Raw genomic sequence first — 19,651 nt, 5'->3', positions numbered from 1 at the left:
TCTCTCTCTCTCTCTCTCTCTCTCTCTCTCTCTCTCTCTCTCTCTCCCTTTCATACACACACACACACACACACCTCCAAATGAAACTGTTCGAGAATAAAGCAGTTTGTCTCAGAGACAGGCTCAAGTACAGCCACAGCATAAACTAGCATTTGTTCATGAGATGGAAAATGCTTGAACATTGTCCCAGCAAGCATGCTTTTCCAGAATGTGTTCTCAAGATAAATAGCACACCCAGGAGCTAGCTGTGACACACTGCTCAGGCTGGACACTGCTTGCCACCATGGCTCAGAGATCCAAGGACTCTCTGGGTCAGACCATTACTCCCTGCCAGCTCTCCACCTGTCCATGCTGAGCTCAAGCACCCAGCAGGCAGAGAAGCCTCACCCCTTTCTCTCCAGACCTCTCAGCGTGCTGCGAGAACAAAGGACCCTGCTTTTATCAGAATTGAAATCTTCAGACTGGAACACCGCCTGCTCTGGTCTGAGACTCTCAGGAGTGAGCAGAATGCTAAGAGGATGAGAAGAAGAGAGGAGAAGGTGAAGGAGGGAGGAGTCCCTTGGGGGGCTTTCCATTGGCTGGGTTCTCCGTAGCTCACTGTCTGTGAGGATTCTTCACCAGCTTGTCAGTGCCATCCAAGGAAGCAGCAAGGACATGATCATGGGCCTGGCTCTGACCACATAACTGGACAGCATCACAGAAAGCAAAGTCCCACACAGAACTCATGGTATGTCTTCTCTAGAGGGATTCTGAGGGGCCTAGTGTGAGGTAGACAGGAAGTGAAGGGGATTGGGATGAAAGAGGAAGGAATCAGGATGGAGGGCAAGAGAGGAAGCCAATCTGCATAGGTGGCTGGAACCAGCATGGCAGGTTTTTCTGGTGTTCTCTGACAACTTCAAGGTGAATGGTGATAGATCAGCGGGTGGTTCGGTAGAAAAGCAAAATTCAGGTCACCTTCCGTCAGTGACAACCTTGGTAGGTTCCTCTGTCTTGAGAAACATTCTGGAAAATTCACTGACTGCTGAGCAATGGCAGTTTCTAGAGTCCAAAGATGTTGAAACAATTGCTTTGTGGTCGCATTGCAATGAGGTTAGCATGCCGCCTTCTTTTTATTATGGATTCATTTGGTTTTTAATTATGTGTATGTGCATCTGTCTGTGTGTGGGTATGTGCATGTTGGGTGCAGGTACCCCTGGAGGCCAGAAGAGAGTATTGGAGCTGGAGGTACAAGTGGGTTGCATAAAGGCATAAAGTTATTGTGTAATTCAAATGCTGATTTCTGTATCCTCCATGTTGGGCTGCAAACCTTGTTTTGAGAATCTTCTGTCTCAATGTATAGATTCTGTTCCCCAGTTATTCCCTGATATGCCAATAAAGCAGCTTAAAAACAATCAATGAGCATGGAAGAGGAGTAAGAGGGAGAAGGAGGGGATTCAGCTGCGGGAGAGGTCCAGGCGACATCAGGAGAGGAGCTGGCGCAAGAAAAGCTACAAAGTGCAAGCATCTCTGCACTGTATGCTGGGAGGAAACCAGATTAGCTTAGAGGGTTAAGAATAGAGTATTAGCTGCTCAGTTATTATGTTGTGAAACTTATTATTAAACAAATATAAAAGTCTCAATTATTTGTGTGATTAAGAGAGAAACTGAGAAACAAACACAAATATAAAAAAAACATAACTTTAACAGTTGTGAGCCACCTGATGTAGGGTAGGAACCAAACTCAGGTCCTCTGAGCAGTATACATTCTTAACCTCTGAGCCATCTCTACAGCCCCGTTCTTCTTGCAAGATGCCCCAATGTCTGGAACTCTTGGAGATGAAGGTGTGACTTGCCTATCTCAATTTTCACAATTTGGCAAAATTTCTGTGACTCTACTGTGCTGTCTCCTTGGGGTTCCTAAGACCTGGGAAATTTGGGGGAGATCTTTATTTAAAAGATTGTTAAGTTCCTTCTTGGTCAGTGTGGGATAATTCCTTGTGACATAGCCCATGTTTCCCAGTCTCTAGCCCATGGTCCTTGGTGGGTGGAAAGGAGGTGGGGCTCTTTCTTTGCAGGCTCATGGGATCTTCACCTACTGTTGGTATCTTTGCATCCTAGCTTTATTTCTCAGTGGTCTTTACAGGGTTGAATCTTCTCTGAGCTGGAATGGCAACCCCATTTCCTTTCTGAAAACTAGTAAATGTAAACTTTTGTAGGTGTGCTATTTCCATACCATAAGACAGTCATCTCCCTCTCCCCCCCCCCCGAACAGAAGTGAATATATATGTGGGCACTTGGATGATAAATGTCTGAAAAAAATTTTAAACTTACAAATACTAGAAATTAATTAAATCAACAAGATAATGCTTTATATGTATATAATGTAATACTTTTGAAAGTAACAGTGCTGTGTGTTGGCAAAGGTGTGGGAAAATATGGAGCTTTTGAGAGAGGAAGTGGAGCCATTCTGGAACTCCAAATAGCCTTGCACCTGCCACAGAGCAGAAGTTTAAAGAACAACCTGGGGATTGGGGAGGGGAGACAGTAAGGAGAACCCTGAGGGGCAGACAGACCAAACTGTTTGGGCTTCATTGAACATATGGCTAAGTTTTTAAAACTTATTTTTTATTTAAACTTTTAAGTTAGCACAAAAATTGTGGATTTCATCATGATATATATGCCATTATGTCTTGTTTTTATTTGCCATCCCTTCTGCCTTCCCCTTATTGTTTCTTAACCTCCTTCCAAACATCATCCCCCCTTCAGCTTTTATGCCATATAGATTCCATTATCCTCCTTTTCTATTTCTCCTTAAAAGATTTGTTTTATTTTATGAATGCTGGAGTGAAGACTCAGTAGTTAAGAGCATATATTGCTCTTGTAGAGGACCCCAGTTTGGTTCACGTGCGTGCGTGTGTGTGTGTGTGTGTGTGTGTGTGTGTGTGTGTACATGAGTGCAGTTGAATACAGAGGCCAGCAGAGGGTGTCAGAGCCCTTGAAGCTGCAGTTGAAGGCAATTGTGATCTGCCCTACGTAGGTGCTGGGAACTGAACTCTGATCTCTGGAAGAGTAGTATATGCTCTTAGCCACTAAGCTGTGTCTTTTATCTTTCATGAGTGGTAGTGGTGCGTGCCTTTAGTCCCAGTACTCTGGAGGCAGGCAGATCTCTGAGTTGAAGGCCAGCCTGATCTGCAGAGCAAGTTCCAGGACAACCAGGGATACACAGAGAAGCCCTGTCTTGAAAAGAACAATCCCCCTCCCTTCAAAAAAGATTGCCTTTAAGATTTTTTCTTCCTTTTCATGGTCCTCTTTCTACTTTCATCACTTACACATATATCCCTTGTCATTCTGAGTCTGGTTTATTTCCGTTAAATATGAACCCCTCCAATTCCTTCTTCTCTATGTATCAAACTTCACCATGAACCCCACCTGCACTTTCTGCATTCTATATACCCACTGGTTGAGTATCACCTCATAGGTCAATCCCACATCAGTGTCCCACAAGCGTCTTCCCGGATCCACATAATGTTGCCTTAAGGGGTTGATGCACAAGGGTAGGCCGATCAGGGTTCTGCCTACCTTTCATCACTTTCCTTACACAGGGAGTTGACTCCTGCCTGCCACAAGATCCTGATGAATGAACCTGGGGTGACAGCACTGGGCCAGTTATATCTCAGTCACCAACTGGGGTGGCTGATGAATACATGAGGATGCTGAACTGCAGCATCTGGCCCCTCTCTGTCCTGCTATAGATCTGAGAACATCTTTGTCACGGAGTGAATGAATCCTTTTGGATCAAGAAAGGCTCATCCCTTTAGCAATTACTTGAAACTGTGTGGTTCAGGGACTCTTTCTTGCCTGCCATCACCATCCCCTTTTCTCAAATCCATTTGCTGTTTTCCTTTTGGGAGAGGATTAGGTGTTTCTAAAGCAGGGGATTAAACTGATCCATAGCAATGGAGACTTGAGATGGTGTCTATGTGAGGCTGAGTGGAGCTTTGTAGCTTGAGGTGATGTCTCAAGTCCTGCCATCCCTGGGGTTCAGTTCTTCAGGAAAGGGACTGTAGTTGGGGAAAATCTTAGGGTTCTGAGTACCAATGAATCTATAGTATCCGAGAGAAAGATTGCCACTAGATGCATGGGGGGGGGGGTTTCTGGTCCAACGGTGGCAACTCGCACATGGCACTGTCTCTAGCTAGGCAATGCTGTGGGCTCCACATCAAGCCATGCAATTTGCCTGGTGCTGTATCTTGGGTCTCAGCTGTGGCTAATGGTATTCTGGCTGCCCCTACCTTGTCCTCTTGATCACCCATTAAAACCCCACTTCCCTCTGATTCTCCCAGAACCCCTGCTCTCCTCTCCCAGGGCCTTTGCTCTTGAGATAGCCATGTAGTTTTTTCCCATGCCAGGCTTAGTCCATGTCCTGAGGCAGCCTTGTTTCTCTGTTTTTCTTGAATTATTTTGATTTGTCTTTTTTCTAGAACTTAATCCATCTGGCATGCTGTGGTCCTTTGTGCATCTGCCAACTAGGATACAACTCACTAGAGCAGGGTTTGTATCGGGGTTTCTTGGGGTGCCCCAATATCGACTGTACTTGGGACTTCTGAGCAGGTTGATGATATAGTCACCTGGTCAGAGTCATTGACAGGACACTGGGACATTCTTTCACTCTTAGGAAGCCTCCCGAGTTAAACCTTGTGTTAGGAAGCAGCCAAGGCACTCATCCACCATGAAACCCTGTTAGCAAGCGTCTCAGCATTTGACATTCATGTGTATGTGACAGTGCAAAGGCTGGGTCGGAGGCAGTGTGGTCCCCAAAGGTATGACACAGTCTGTGTCTCCCAGCTGGTTGCTGCATCAGCCTCATGGTCTGTGGATGCTTCAAAGGAAACCACTCCAACTTCCCTTGTGAGTAAGCCACAGACCAGAAGGACTTTGAAGGTCTAGTGGGTGTCGAGAACTCTCTCTCTCTCTTTCTCTCTCTCTCTCTCTCAAAGATAAGCTGATGAGCAAAGCCATATTGGAACAGAAGGAGGAAGTTGGTGTCTTGGACCTGAGTACAGCTATGGTCAGGCTCCCAGGCAAAGGATGCATATGGCAGGGATCTCCTATGAACAAGTTGCAGAAAGTGAGGGGAACAAGTCTCTAAAAAATGCATAGCCCCAGGCCAGATGGAGGGCAGAGTGTTAATGGCAGGCATCACTTGGGGTAGTCTGCAGAGCCTCCTGTCACCTGAGCCCAATCTGTGACCATACAACCTTGGGAATTGACTAGAGCCTGGATATAGATTCTGCCTGATCTGAGATGTTCAGCCTCCCACACTCTGTCCTAGTAAACCTTTTTTCTTTATAAAGTACCCAGTACCAGATGTTTTTGTTTTAGCAGCAAAATAGAGCAAGACAGATAGTGTTATTGATTGAGTTGGGCTCTGAGATAGATTTGCTATGTGATCTTCCTTATATCTTCTAACCTCTCTGATACAGTTTCTGGAAGAAATCCAGAAATAGGCAGTTAGGTCTAATCACAAACACATGGATGTTTACAGCTAATTGTGACTGGAAACATAGACCACAGCATTGCCAGATCTTCAGCTTCACACCCTTCTTTCCAATAAAATATCAATCCTTATCTTCCTATTAAATATCTTATTTTTTTTCAGTATTTGTCATGATTTCTAAGCCTTGAAAATACATAAAGTATGTGGGCCAAATGCACTCATCTGCCACCACACTGGATGGCTTCTCTCCCTAGGTTATGGGGTGTGCTCTGGTAGCTGTTTCTCACGAGGGTTCTGTGGGCACGTCAGCTTTCAGAGCCCTGCGGGAAGAAAAAGCTGTGCTTGATGACAATGCTTCCATTCAGCCAGAGTAGAGCTTCTGTGCTGAGAATCGCCTTCTTTTTACCCCAGTCCTGCTCTCAGAGGGGGCAGTTTCAAAACTGACCCAGGTTCGTTTCCAAGCCTCACGGCTCCTCTGTACCTTGTCTAGGTCAGACTGGTAGGGTCAGCTCCTCTCATCCCAGGCAGGGGCAGGTGCTGCTCTGAGTGCCGCAGCTTGAGGATTTGGTAGGAAAGGGCCTTCCTTTGCGATGTGACAGCTGCCCTGTGAATGGCCTGGGTGGAAGAAGCTCTGTCACATCAGGATGATGCAGGCTGGAGCTGGTTTTCTATCAGCCGGTACCTCAAGCTGTCACCTACCACATGGTGCTCATATCAGTCTCCCAGTGGTCTTGGCCAGGGTATACATGATACTTCTGCAGGAGGGAGCAGGAGACATTAGGGGCGTTAAATAACTTGATGGTACAACACAGGTAGAAATGAGGTGTGTGTGTGTGTGTGTGTGTGTGTGTGTGTGTGTATGTGTGTTGGGGGAATGTGGAGGCCTCCCTGGTCTTTACTGAATCTTTGCTGGCCACTGTTCATTGGGCTCTTTGTCCAGGCTGCTTTGAATAGGGCTCTTGGAGCTGTCTGGTCTTGATGACTGTTGTGGAAGAAGAAGCCTGCTGGGTGTCTATAACCATGGCCTGTGCCTTTTGGATGTGGCACCTGTGACTTGGGTGGACTGTTTGCATTACTACATCCAAGGCCACCAGAGAGCCTTCTCAGATGGCTTCCACGGAGGAATAATGCTGATAAGGCTGTGTTTGGTGGCATTTAAGCCCATCGTTTCAATCCTAGAGCTAGTTTATGAGGCTCAGTGTATGCTCACCTTGCAGTCACCAATCCCTGTCTCAGAGGACATTCACCAGAGATGCATACAGACATCCACAAGACACACATGCATTCAAGAATGTCCTTATTGACAATTTTAAAAAATCTAGGTCTTATTCTGTAGCCCTAGCAGAACTAGTACTCATTATGCAGCTCTGACTGTTTTCAAATCTCATGACAACTGTTCTGTCTCAACCTCCCAAGTTCAGCTATTACATGAGTGGACTGCCACACCTGTCTATAGCATCATCTATTAATTTACCTGTCCATCCATCCATCCATCCATCCATCCATCCATCCATCCATCCATCCATCCATCTGTGTGTGTATCTATGGTCAGACTGGCATAGGAAAGTAAGTCAGCCATCAGTCTTAGTGGTTAGTCTTTGGAAAGGGACTGGGCCTTTCGGAGCATTGATGAAGTTTTTCTCTGGCAACCAGGATGGCTATTCCATATGTGTACCGTTTACCACATCGCCTCCTCAGGGACAGTTTGCAGTACCAGCATCCTCATCTGCTGGCATGCCTGAAGTGGTCGTCTTGGGGAATTTGCAATGCGATGCTGGAGGCTCCGGGCTGGAAGGAAATGGGGGAAAGGCTGGTGGAATCTTAATGAAAAGTGTCATCATTTCTAAACCATTAATACATTCTGTCTGGAAGAAGTGCCTTTTAAAAAATGTCACTTAATGTTTTCATGGCCTTGTTATCTATGGAGAGACCCACAGAGGCCCATCTTTTATATTAACAGAGATACAATTGATGTGCCTTCCTTCCTGCATTGGTGGCTGGTGAACCCTGAGCTCAGCCATACCATGTAGCATCATGTCAACAACCCAGGTGTGGGATTCCAGCTATACACTTTTCTACCTATTCCTCCCTTTTTTCTTCCAGTTCACTGTTCTGAACAGTCTTATCACGTGACTATTTTACTGCAGGCACCATTCAATTTGTTTTAGGAGTTAGGAATCATTTATGTGTTCTTGTGTGTAGTGCAGGCTGACAACCTGTGGGGCCACATTTCCTGCAAGCATACATCTCCTAAATCCACAGGTCATGATGATGTTACAGGGAGTGAAGAATTACCCAGAAGTTCTCTTAGTCCTGCAGGAGCTAAGCATCACAAACCTTAAAGGGTTCCTTGGCCAGCTTTCCTGAGCATCTATCAGCAGTCACAAACACATGCTTTCCTGTTGTAAATTTTTAGCATAAACAGAATTAAACAATGCATGGCATTTGAGGCTCGGGGTACTTCACCCAAAAGCATGCTTTTGAGAATTTTCTGAGAGTTGAAGGAACCTTAGAACTACCTCTCTTCCCTATCATTCTTGGACAGCAGACTTTGTTGTTTGGGCAGCAGCACCCCCTCATTCAAATAATGGCATTTCCTACTCAGATGATCTCAGGAGAATCGCCAAGAATTGAAGGGTTAAATAATTTTCTCACCACCAAACTTGGAATGGTTAGGACCAGACCTCCAGTACAAGCCCTTTGAGTTGTGATGATCCAGCTTATCTAGTAGGCGGCAAATCAGCTGGCTGTCAGGGCGCCAGCATCGCTGGGCAAATGTGGCAGGAGGAGGTTAGGAGCTGGGACTGAGCAAACGTTCCCTTCTGGCTTTCTTTTTGAGAATTTCATATATCGTCTCACCCCTCCTACTCTTCCCATTTCATCTCGAGTTCATGACCTCTTCTTCTATTATTATTGCTTCATATGTACAAGTGTTGCTCATATGTACATGTGTTCAGGGCTCACTACTGGGTACTGGCTAAACGATCGGGGGCTTCTCCCTGGGAAAAGCTGATTTTCTCTCGGCAGCCATTAACTGTCTGTAGCTCTTCATCTAAGGCTCGGGGAGTTCTCTCCCACCAGCACCAGCAAGTCAACGATTGTTGTCCTTGTGAAGGTCTTGTTTAGGCAACCATACTGTTCAGATTTCACACGCACAGTTTCTTTGTCACACATGGAAGACACACTCTCACAGCAGACATCTCGCCCTGGTCCTCTGGCCCTTAAAAATCTTTCTGCCCCTTCTTCTTTGTTCCCTGAGCCTTGGGTGGAGGGGTTGTGTTGGGGATGGGCACCTCACAGTTAGCAGATCTGTTCCCTAAATTCTGATTAGCAGTGGCTTTTTGTGATGATCTCCCAACTGCTTCAAAAAGGGGCTTCATGATGAGCTATGCTTACCCGTGGCCATAAGGACAGGTGTAAAGAATGTGGTTGAGAGTTATATTGGTGTGCCCATTGCTCACCCCATTGCATATAGCGTGTTTCTTTACATGCCCCACAAATCTATCTTCAAGTCCGCCTTCTCCCTCAGCAACTTCATCTTCCCCACCACCAAAGTTTTCCCAGAAAGAATGAGATAACAAGCACAGCCCAGTGTTGGCTTACTTTGTCATTAATGGTGCCATTCTTCTGTGATACTATTAGGCTAGACTTCACGTTGTAATGACACAGTCTCTAACTGAACCCAGTGTGGTGGCTCCTTATGATTTGTAAATAATTACACCTATCCAGACAGAAGAGTGAGTTTGAAACTTCTGCAGCTCTTCTCAGATGACAAAACCAGAACGAATGACTTACAATCAAATGCACAAACCAAGTTCAGAATACAAACCCTGTCTCCTTTGGCATGTCATTACAGTCCCTAAATCAAGTTTCCCTTTGGAGGTAAAGAAGTTACAGTTGGGGCTGTGGAGTACTTGCCATGTAAGCATGAGGGACCTGAGTTTGATCCCAAGAACCCACATTAAGAAGCCTCACTCTGGTGAGTCTGGAATCCCAGCACAGGGAAGGCTGAGCTAGAAGGATTCTAGGCACTCTGGCCAGTCAGCCCAGCTGAGTCAGTGAGTTTTAGCTTCACTGAGAGACTCTGCCTCAAACAGAAAGACACTCAAAACCAACCTCTGTGCTCTCCCCCGGCGTGTACACAATGCATACACAGCCACAGGTACACATGCATGGATGCATGGGCACGCACCCTCACACACATCCTCCCACAAAATATTGCATCTGAAAGTTTCCATTGCTGTGCTTGACCTCTTCCAGGCTCCTGCTGGGTCTTTGTAAAGTCCTTTCTCACGAAATCCCTGCTTAGACTAGCTTGGCTGTTAACGCTGGACAGCCAATGCGGAAATTGCTTTAGTCAGTCAAGTAAGGATGAAAACATCGACTCTGTGTGGAGTTTCAATGTATGTCCATTTTTGATTTCATGGAATTGAAGGGTCCCCTTGATCCTCTTAAGCCCTCATTCCCAGGCTGTGCCTGCCTGCAAGTTCCTAGTTTGGATTAACTGGATAGCCTTCTAGAACATTCTAGGTAGACATTTCTGGGCTTGCAACCCAGGAACCTGTAGTATGGCAAGAATGGGTGCATCAGGCTGTGTAGGGCTGGAGTCAGAGATCCATAGTGCCTGACTCAACCCCTGACCAATTCTTACTGTGTAGAGGCTTCTTACTCAGGTTGTTAATTAACCCCACTGCCTCTTAATTTCTGCATAAGGCAAGCGAGGCACTACCCTGCAGTGCTGATGTGGCAGAGGTCTGGAGAAGTGGGGAGATTTAGGAATAGAAGGAAAAAGTAGCCAGCCCAGACACTACAGCTGTGACACAGCCAAAAGTGAGCCCTTCGGTGCCCCTGGCTCTCATGGCCTCCTTGGAGGCCAGGAGTACAGTCGCTCCACCTCTGATGTCTGTAGCATCCACCTTTGTTCTGTGTCCAGTAGCATGTATCTATGAGAAGTGTCTCTTGGGTCTGTAAAGCACTGTTGGGAGCCTAGCATTTGGTTGCCATGGAGCATGTGGTTCTGGGTCCCTTAAATAGAAGCATCGTGAAATCTTCCATGAGTTCTTATTCTGTGTCCTTACTTTGAGGGTCTCTCTCATTTTACATGTATTTTAGGAAGGACAGAGTTCCCTGTGATCTCTCATGACCACCTGCATTTCTGCTGTTGTCAATGTGTTTTTTTCTATCCTGTCTTCCTTTCTCATGGGGCTGGGGCCAGGGGCCATGTGTAGAACATGCGCGTGTCAGGCACCCGCTGAGGTCAGAGTCTAGAGGAAGCAGGGCCCACAGGTTCTCCAGAGAACTGGCTTTCTGACTTTTGCCTCACTTTCCCCTTCTCTCCATCTTACCACTGAAACATGGATATATTGAGCATTCCTCGAGTTTGGGAGACACCTAAAGCCTGTTGTTCTTTCCTTGACAAGCTCTTGACATGCTCATGCTCTTTGGAAACTAGAACTCTGCTTCCCTGTCAGTGACGTGACAAGATGATAGATCAGTCTGGGAATTCTAGACTGGGTTCATGAAATAAAAGATACTCCAAAGGCTGAAGTCCCAGATCAAGGAGCTGGTTAGTCCTATACTATTGAAGTTTTTTCATGCTCGCAGGGGCTGATGTCTTTACATGGCTCTGTGTATGGGAGGAATAAAAGAATGAAGAAAAGAGAAAGGGGGAGAGGGAGAAGGAAGGAGGGAGAGAGTGAGAGTGAGAGCATGAGAGTGTGCACAATTGATTACATTCTGGTCAGGATACCTTATTAATATCCCAAGAGCCCCATCTACAAATATTGCTGCATTGAGGTTCCAGGGTATAAATTTGGAGAGAATACAATTCAACCCACAGTAAGTGACCATGGCCACACCAGGCCCGGATGAATAAGAGCACCCCTCATCACCTCCTTTCTTCCGGCATAAGGGCAACTTCCGCCCAGCAGATCTCTGTGTCCTCATTTACCCATCAGTGTTTGGATTCTGTGTCTGTGTGACTTGTCTAACAAAGTGCCTCACTTTCAAGCTAAATCCAACCTGTAGGCATGTCTATTTTGGGAACGAGCACTCTATGTGTGTTTTTATTTGAGTCACCAGACCACATATCAAAACAGGAGTAATCAAGAGAGAAAGCTGTGGTGACAGCTGCTGCAGGCACAGCAGCCCTGGTGACACCGGTCACTCTTCTTCCTGTGTGGCTGCTATGCTTGGGGCTGTGCTGCAGCTGACCGAGGAGGGCACATCCGATTCCCCGACAGTCTAGAATGTGGCCCGACTGTCATGGTCTGACTGTCCGTGTGTAGTGCTCACCTGTCCCTGAGGGCAACTGAGATTCAAGTTATTGATCAGGCCTTGCTTCCTCCTCCTCAATGGAATCTACCCCCACTCCAAATTCTGCTTAACGCATCAGGAAATCACATTGGGCTTTTTCCTGCTTAGTGTATGGTAAAAATTGAGGGTTTGATAAAGCTGTACTTACCACACTTTCTTCTTTGGCTTGGAGATATTCAGGATTTCATTTTCAGCAGGTCTCATCAACTCTAGTCCTGGGACCTTCTGGCCCCTTGCCTGCAGCTGTTCCTCATTGCAGTGTGGCCATCTGCAGGGTGTAGCTGGTGCTTCCCGTCTGCAGTGTAGACGCTGGGTCTTCACATACTCACTTGTCTCATGGGAGGGTGCTACTCTTTATAGATTCTCAAAGGCTGTGACCACCTGTGTCACTGAAAAGTTAACTATCTGTGAGCTAGGAAGTGGCTCAGTGGGTAAAGTACCTGCTGAGCAAGAGTGAAGACCGGAGTTTGATTCCTACAACCTGAGTTTAAAAAAAAAAACCAAACACAAAAACAAAAACACAGATATGTTGATCTGGAGAGGTAGAGAGAGGCAGGGAGGATCCTTTAGACTTGCTGGCGATCACAGGCCGTTTCAGTGAGTGACAGTGTCTCAGAAAACAAGCTGAGGGCGACTGACGTGTGACAGCTGATGTCACCCTCCTGCTTCTTCCTGCATCTGCACGTGTGTAAATACATGCACAGAACTAACTATCCGACGCAGCGACGTAGACTGTGCAAGCCAGAGTGCCTGTTTTTGCAATGCTATCTCAGGTCAGAAGAGACTGAGGAGGAGGGACCCTGTTCCCAGAATCAGTCCTCAGCATAGTCGTGACAGTAAGTGAGTCACAAGTCTCCCCATCTCCAGGCTGTGGGCGTGTGTCGCTGAGCTTAATAACTGAGCCCTCAGATGTGGTCAGCAGCCAGTGGGCCCCACCTCCGCAGGGGTCCGTTCTGACGCAGCGCAGAGCCACGGGGACGGTGTGCCGGGATGTCCAGTGCCGGCTGCCTCCGCCCGAGGAAACCCTGCAGTCCTCCCTCTCACTTCCTTCCGTGGATCCTCAGCTTGGCCATCACCCGCACTGCTTGGTAGAGCTGGGTTTGTCGTGTTGTGGCTGCAAGCCCACACACAGGCCTTCTGGTCTCAAGCATGCACCCCACATACACAGCGGTTTTGGCATTTTTTAGGTGGGGCTTGTGGATTAGAGGGGCTCAGTTTAATTGGAGTGGTGCTGACTTGCCTGAGTAGGTAGCCCTGGTCCCTCTAGCATCACCTGTGATACCTTTTCGGGTCCATCTCGCTGTCCAGCAGTTTGGTAGGAGAAGGGTGAGCTCTGAGAACTTGCCGAGTTGTCCCCAGGCACTACAAGGGATGCACAGCAGAACTGCATGTGTGCTCTGTGACAGCAGGGAACATCAGAGCCCACACAGTTTAAGCAGCGGCATTGAAGGTACAGCCACGGTGTCCCTTCCCGTGCCTACTCTGGGCTTCTGTGAGGGTGAGCAGTGTGCTTATAGTGACACGCTTAGCATACATTGCTCAGCCACGGGGCCTGCTCAAGCTTACCCGAGCTTCCTCCCTCATTCATTCCTATCTGTCCCTGGCCACGTTCTTCAGCTCAGCTCTTTCTTGGCTGGTCTATTGGTTATTTTCCATCAACTCTTTCTGACTTCTTGCCATGGGGACTCGGGTCATAAGTGGCCCTAAGTGCCAGTTCATAATTAGGCTGATTTGGAGACATTGCAATAGGAGCAAGAGGAGGTGACATGTCTTTCTCTTTGCCTGGTACTGTCTTGGAGTGGTGTCTCCTGCCTTGAATTAGGCAGTCTGGGTTGTCTTCACCTCTTAGGGCTGGAAACACCAAATGCAGCCACTGGACCTGGTGAAGTGGGATTTAGTAAGTTGGGTCTTTCTATAGCTGCTAGAAAACCGGATGGCAGAGCCTTGCCCCCTCTGCACCAAAAGCAGCTCCACGGTCACGTGACATCATGGGTCAGGTCACCAGTCCCATTCTGCAACTGGGGTATGCATGGCTTCAGTAAAAGAAAGACACGATCTCACCTGGCTGAGGGTCCAGAGTGAGCACCCGGCTTAGAGCTAGTCTCTAAACCAGAACTACATCCCCCAGGCTCTCCCTTGACTCACCATACCCTTTCCTCCTTTTCCAGGAAGATGAACTGAAGGCTGCTGTGCAGAGGGAGCCTGCCTCAGGCCTCTGGAAAGGCCTTCCCCTCGAGGGCCCGGCAGCATGACCAGGTAGCAAGGCCACTTTTAACCCACCTTGGAATCCTTCTGAATGGCCTGGGAGGAGCCACAGGGAAGGAGGGGGGCATGTGGAACGGACAAACCCTAGCCAGCCAACGTGGCCTGAGACCTCAGGCTGCTGAAGCACCCAACAGCGTCTCTCAAACACGAACCTTCACCTAAACATCTACCAGACCCTGAGTCAGGAGCCCAAACCAGAGTACAACGGCCTATCCGAACCTCTGCCTGGCTCTCCATCCTCTACCCTTCCCACCTGTGCTGTGGGGGTGCTGGCCAGGCCCCAGCTTCTACCTGGTTTCCATAGCTGCTGGAATTCATGCCAGGCTACTGTTTTTGCTTACCGAGATGCAAAAATGGTTTCTTAATTAGCCTCCCTACCTCCCAGCTTGTCATCCTGCCACGATCCCTACAGCAGATGGAGTGCTCTTGGCTTCTTCAGTGCATTCCCTCCTGTTGCCTCCCATAAATACATGAGGTTCTGGTGACCTTGTATGACCTTGGTGTCTGCCACTCTACCTCATTCACCACACTTCAGACACCCTAACTTTTTTTTTGCAACTTAGAACCTCAGTGTGGTCTCAGCTCCAAATGGTTTCTGGGCCCAAAAGGCCACACTTCCTCCTTTTACCAAAGCCCCACCCACTGAGGCCTCAAAGCTGCCTGCCACCACCAGCCTGAAAGCTCACCTTATCTCTCTTTCTATGGCACCTTGTCTCACCTGGTCTTTATGTCCTTTAGTCTGTCAGTCCTTTCTCGCTGCTGTGCCTATCTGTCTCCTCTGGTCTGGTCTTTGCCGTCACCTCCACTGTTAGAACTCCAGCATGTGGGATGCAAGGATTTCTTTGGTGTTAAGTAGTAGATTAACACTGGATCCACTTTTGGGTTTTGCTTTTTCAGAGTTTCACTATTTATAGCTGATAGTTCTAGAACTCACTATGTGTCCCTGCTTTAGCCTCCTGATGTCTAGAATGACAGGCCTATACAACAGCAGGCTTTAAAAATTCTTTGTTTGTGTGTTTATTTTTTCGGTTTAGAGAACTGGGCCTTGGGCTTGCTAGGTAAGGGTTCTACCACGGAGCTTCATCAACAGGCACCATACCCCCAGTCCTGCCTGGTGGTTTTGAGCTGCTGATTTCACAGCTTCATCTCCTGACTGCATGACACAGAATAGCCAAACTCTAACCATTTGATCCTCAGTGTCACTTAGCATCTTTTTTAAACATGTTTTTTTGTATTAAGGATGTAGCTCAATGGTGGAGCATTTGTCTTGTATATAAAAGGACCTCAGAACAACAACAAAAGTTTTGGGCCAGAGTGATGGCTGTGATTAAGAGTGTGAACTGAGTGAGGACCTGAGTTTGGTTCCCGGTGTTGATGTCTGACTCACAGCCTATAACTGCTGCTCCAGAGAACCTGTCGCCCCCTTCTGGTCATGGTGGGCTTTGCACTCACATGTACACTGTACATTCATAAACACATTATTAAAAGTGTGAGCTTTTTTTCTCCCTGAAGAAATTACAGTGTCAGTAAGAGTTGGGGTCCCTGTTCTGGTGGGAACTGGGCAGCCAGTGGCGAATGTAGGCTGGGGGGTCCCAGTCAGCTAGGACTGCGTTCCATCCAGCAATCCCACTTGGGGCTCTGTGTTCCTTTAATGGCTGCTGTGTTAAAAATACGCTGACAAAAACAACTCAAGGAGAGAGGATTTATTTTATAGCCCACCCTTGCAGGGAAGTCATGGTGGCAGGAGTCCCAGGCAGATGGGTCTTCCTACATCAGTTAACCAAATCAGATTATCCGCTACGGGTACGCGCAGAGGCCCATCTCCCACGTGATTCTAGAGTCTGTCAGGTCAACAGGGTGTGTAGCCAGACAGATCAAAAGCAGCGTGTAGCCATGGTATAAATTTACACTCGCAGACAACCCAGCTTGACTTTTCCCCTAAAGATCAGAAACATCTGCTCCTGTTGCCTTTTCTGCGTGCCCTTTTAAACAGGCTTTGAGGTACTGAGTGAATGTACCTCCCCCTAGCTGTGCTTTGCAGGGGTGTCAGAGGAGCCTAGTGACTCACAGGGTACAGACGGGAACAGCGCACTGCCAGGGGTGTGCCCAGACCTTTCCCTCTCCCATACCAGCCTGGTTGGGGCTCTGTTTTCTGTTCATCCATAATGAGATGTCATTCTAATATGAGCTGTAGCATGAGTTGATGTTGGGGACACCAGGTGAACCCAGCCACGAAAGGATAGATAATAAACAAACTTTTTATTTGTTTGCGTATTTGCAGACCAGGGATGGTCCCAAGGACCTTGTGCATGCTGGGCAAGCGTCTACCACTGAGCCATACCCCCAGCCTTCTTTTTATTACTTTTCATTTTGAGATAGGGTGACAAGTTGCCCAAGGTGGCCTTGTCCTCGCTCTATCACCAGGCAGACTTTGAGCCATCAGTCCCCTTGTTATGTTTCTTGAGCAGCTGCGATTATAGGCCCAGCTCTGGTTGCCCTGAAATGAGGTCCTTGGAGTAGTCAAATTGGAGAAGAAAATGGAGTGGTGCTTGGGGCCAAGGGAGCAAGAGATTGGGAGTCATTGTTTAAAGGGACAGAGTTCTGGACATGGGTGTTAGTCATGGGGTATACTGTTTGGTATGACTGAACTTGAAAAGTGCTGAGATGGTGCCGTGGATATTTTTAATCAAGTCTTAAAAATGAATGTGCTTTTCAGTTAACACCCTTTTCTCTGCTCCCATCAGCCTCTGCTCTTCAAAGCAGCTCTGGGGAGCAACTCTAAAAAAGTCAGGCACATACACACTAAGGATGCACACAAGGAGGTTCAGTGACCTTTTTAGCCCAGGAGTCACTGTTTCAATTGATGGTGACATTTGTTTTAAGCATCGGATACGGAATGATAGGGCTGGTGGGGGAGCTAGGCCATGGGATAGCTTTCTTCTTCCTTCTCAAGTCACTCCACACCGTGGGGGGGGGGGTGTTGGTAGTGTGGGTTTCGGGGTACACCAACCCTCCCCCGGAAGCAGATGCAGTCCCAGCTTTGAGGTGGCCTCTCTGCACAGCCTCTGGGATACACTTGACATTCTCTGCCTCCAAAGAGCAGGACTTGGTTCAGCTTTTGTGTTTTCTGCAAGGCTGGAAACTTCTGGGTCCCTTCTCAGCAGTCCCTTTTAAACAGGCTGTTAGAAGGGCTGGAGAGATGGCTCAGAGGTTAAAAGCACATAATGGTCTTGTAGAGGACCTGAGTTCAGTTCCCATCACCCGTATCAGGCAGTTTATAATCACCTATAACTCCAGTTTTCCAATGGCATCTGCTGCCTCTGCAAGGTATCTTCCAAGGATATCTTCACTCGTGTGTATATTCTTACACACAGACAGACACACATACATGTAATTAAAGTTATAAAAACATAAATCTTTGATTAGGCTTCTAGGTGCCCAGTGACAGTACCTCTCTTCTCTGCAGAGAAGACAGAGGAGCGTGGTGACTCATGAGGGCCCAGACAAGAACAGCAGGCTGCCAGAGACTTCCCAGATCTGTCCCACCCCCTTGCCAGCCTGGCGAGGCTCTGTTCTCTTCCCAGTTCTGGGTGAGCTAGCTTGCAGGCTTAGAGCCTTTCACAGGAGACAGCAGCTCACCAGATTGCCCGTGGGTTGGGCCTCTTGTGTCCTTGGGTAGCTGGGAAGAGGGGAGTCCCAGGAAAACAGTGAATGTTACACCTGATTCATAGTAGGCAGGGGCTTGTCAGTATAAACCTGGCTCCCAGGAAGTTTCAGGGGGCTCACTCCATTCCTTCTCTCAGTCTTGCTTGGAGTTGCAATCTGCCTTTTCATAGTCCCCATGAAGAGAACATTAATTGCAGATGTGAGGAGATGTGTGGACCCCATACTCAGTCTTAAGCCTGAGCAGAGCTGATAGATTCCAAGGTCCAGATGTGGTCCAGACTATTAAACACCGTATCAAAGTCCCTCTGGTAGACAGCCTTGCGGAGGAGCATCAAGCCTAGAAATCTGGGATGCACTACAAAAAATGTTCTCAGTGCCTTGAGGCTTGCAAAATCACCCGTTTACTGACTTGCCAAACTAATTCTAATTCCTTCGTTGGCTGAGGTAGACAGAGCTGGGAGCTGCCCCCAGGGCAGGACAGCTGTCCCATGGCAGGTTGAGGTTTGAGGCTTCATTTGCTTTGGGTAACTATGGCTAAATGTTGTGAGCTTCTCTCTGCCAGGTTCCTTGTGGCTCCCTCTAGAATCAGCTGTGAACTGGAAATGTTTCAGCAGATACTCAGAGGCCAGCATTGCCAGCTGAGCTTTGTCTGCCTCGTGGGGCAGCACACAGGCCTGGAGGTGCCAACCCCCAAGCTGGGTACTGTTATTAGTTAGTTGTAGCCCAAGGACTTTTGAGCTGCAACCTGTAAATCCAGTGACCATGTTGGCAGAGTCCACATCCCACTATGGGATTCCATTATGAAAAACGACACCATTAGTTTCATTAAGAATATTATGGAAGGACGACACACAGGTATTTAGGACTTGTAGGCTAAGCAACTTCAGTTTTTTGTTTTTTTTTTTTGTTTTTTTTTTTTGTTTGTTTGTTTTTTTTTGTTTTCCAATTTGTTCCAGAGATACTTGCACATAAGCAGGGACCTCAGGCATCTTACATTTGGGATGAAAGAGAGCTGCATGACTTTGTCTTTGGCCATCTGGAGCCCACGCTATCTGTCCTGAGGAGGCCTCTTGGGGTGCCTTGTTACTCTTAGTACTTCTCTTTTGCAGGAAGCAGCTCCGCTCAGTTCCCAGGAGAACATTCTAGGCTAAGTGCATCTCTGACAGCAACATGGAGAGTTTTAAGGGGTGCTTTATGGCCACAGTAATGTGGACTGTGCACCTCTCAGATATGTATAGACATATATCTGTCCTCCTGCCCCTCCCCCATTTGCCGGGCTCTGCTGGGACCTGTGAGACAAAGTGATAGGTTCCTAGAGTGCCCTGGACTCTTGCCAGCCAGGCCACTTTTACTCACTGGGCCCTGAGGTGGCAGCAGGGTTCGGGGTGTTTGCATGGAGAGGCAACAGGTCTACATCCCTTCTATGAAGCCAATGGCAGAGGCCTTTTCTTGCCTGTCAGCTCCAGTCTCCCTTTTTCACCCAGCAGAAGTAGAAGTTGGGCCTTTGATTAAAGCAGTATGTTCATGGATTCTTATAAGAGGTGTTTCCTGAGCAGAGCTACCAACCAGAGAAGGACTTGGATGCAGGCCCTGCCCTGCTGAGCCATGCCCTGCATCGGTGGTGGCTTCTGGGACAAGGTGACAGGGTGTTCTCTTCCTCTCTGAGCACTGTCTCCTCAGTGTAGCTGGAAGAGGACCAGCCAGAGCTTTTCTTGTTTTGAGCTCATGATGGTCATAGTCACTGGGCTCCACTGGGGATTATGTCTCATGGGTCTCTGAGTCACAGCTGCAAGGTGAAACAGAGTCCTATCCCTGGTAACACAAGGGAGGAAACTGAGTCAGAGGGTCAAGAGATGTGGGGTGGGAGTTGGGGGTGTGGAATGGCCTTGAGACACAGAATGAAAGGTGTGAGGCTCAGTAGGCCCCCAC

At 47.7% G+C, this 19,651-nt stretch overlaps 1 protein-coding gene across 10 annotated transcripts in view; it reads left to right on the top strand.

Moving 5' to 3' along the window:
- The window catches only part of Rimbp2 (RIMS binding protein 2), a 175,658-nt gene that overhangs the window by 77,995 nt on the left and 78,012 nt on the right, over positions 1–19,651 (top strand). For all 10 annotated transcript variants that reach the window (XM_055605908.1, XM_055605904.1, XM_055605911.1 and 7 more), the window contains one exon: positions 13,960–14,047. The gene's annotated coding sequence lies outside the window, so the exon portion shown is untranslated. The remainder of the gene's footprint in view (positions 1–13,959; positions 14,048–19,651) is intronic.

Source organism: Psammomys obesus, unplaced genomic scaffold (genome assembly GCF_907164565.1).
Source record: "Psammomys obesus unplaced genomic scaffold, mPsaObe1.curated_primary_1811, whole genome shotgun sequence".
Lineage (NCBI taxonomy): Eukaryota > Metazoa > Chordata > Mammalia > Rodentia > Muridae > Psammomys > Psammomys obesus.
Note: the sequence above shows the minus strand (reverse complement) of the source record. Positions and strands in the feature narration are given on the sequence as shown.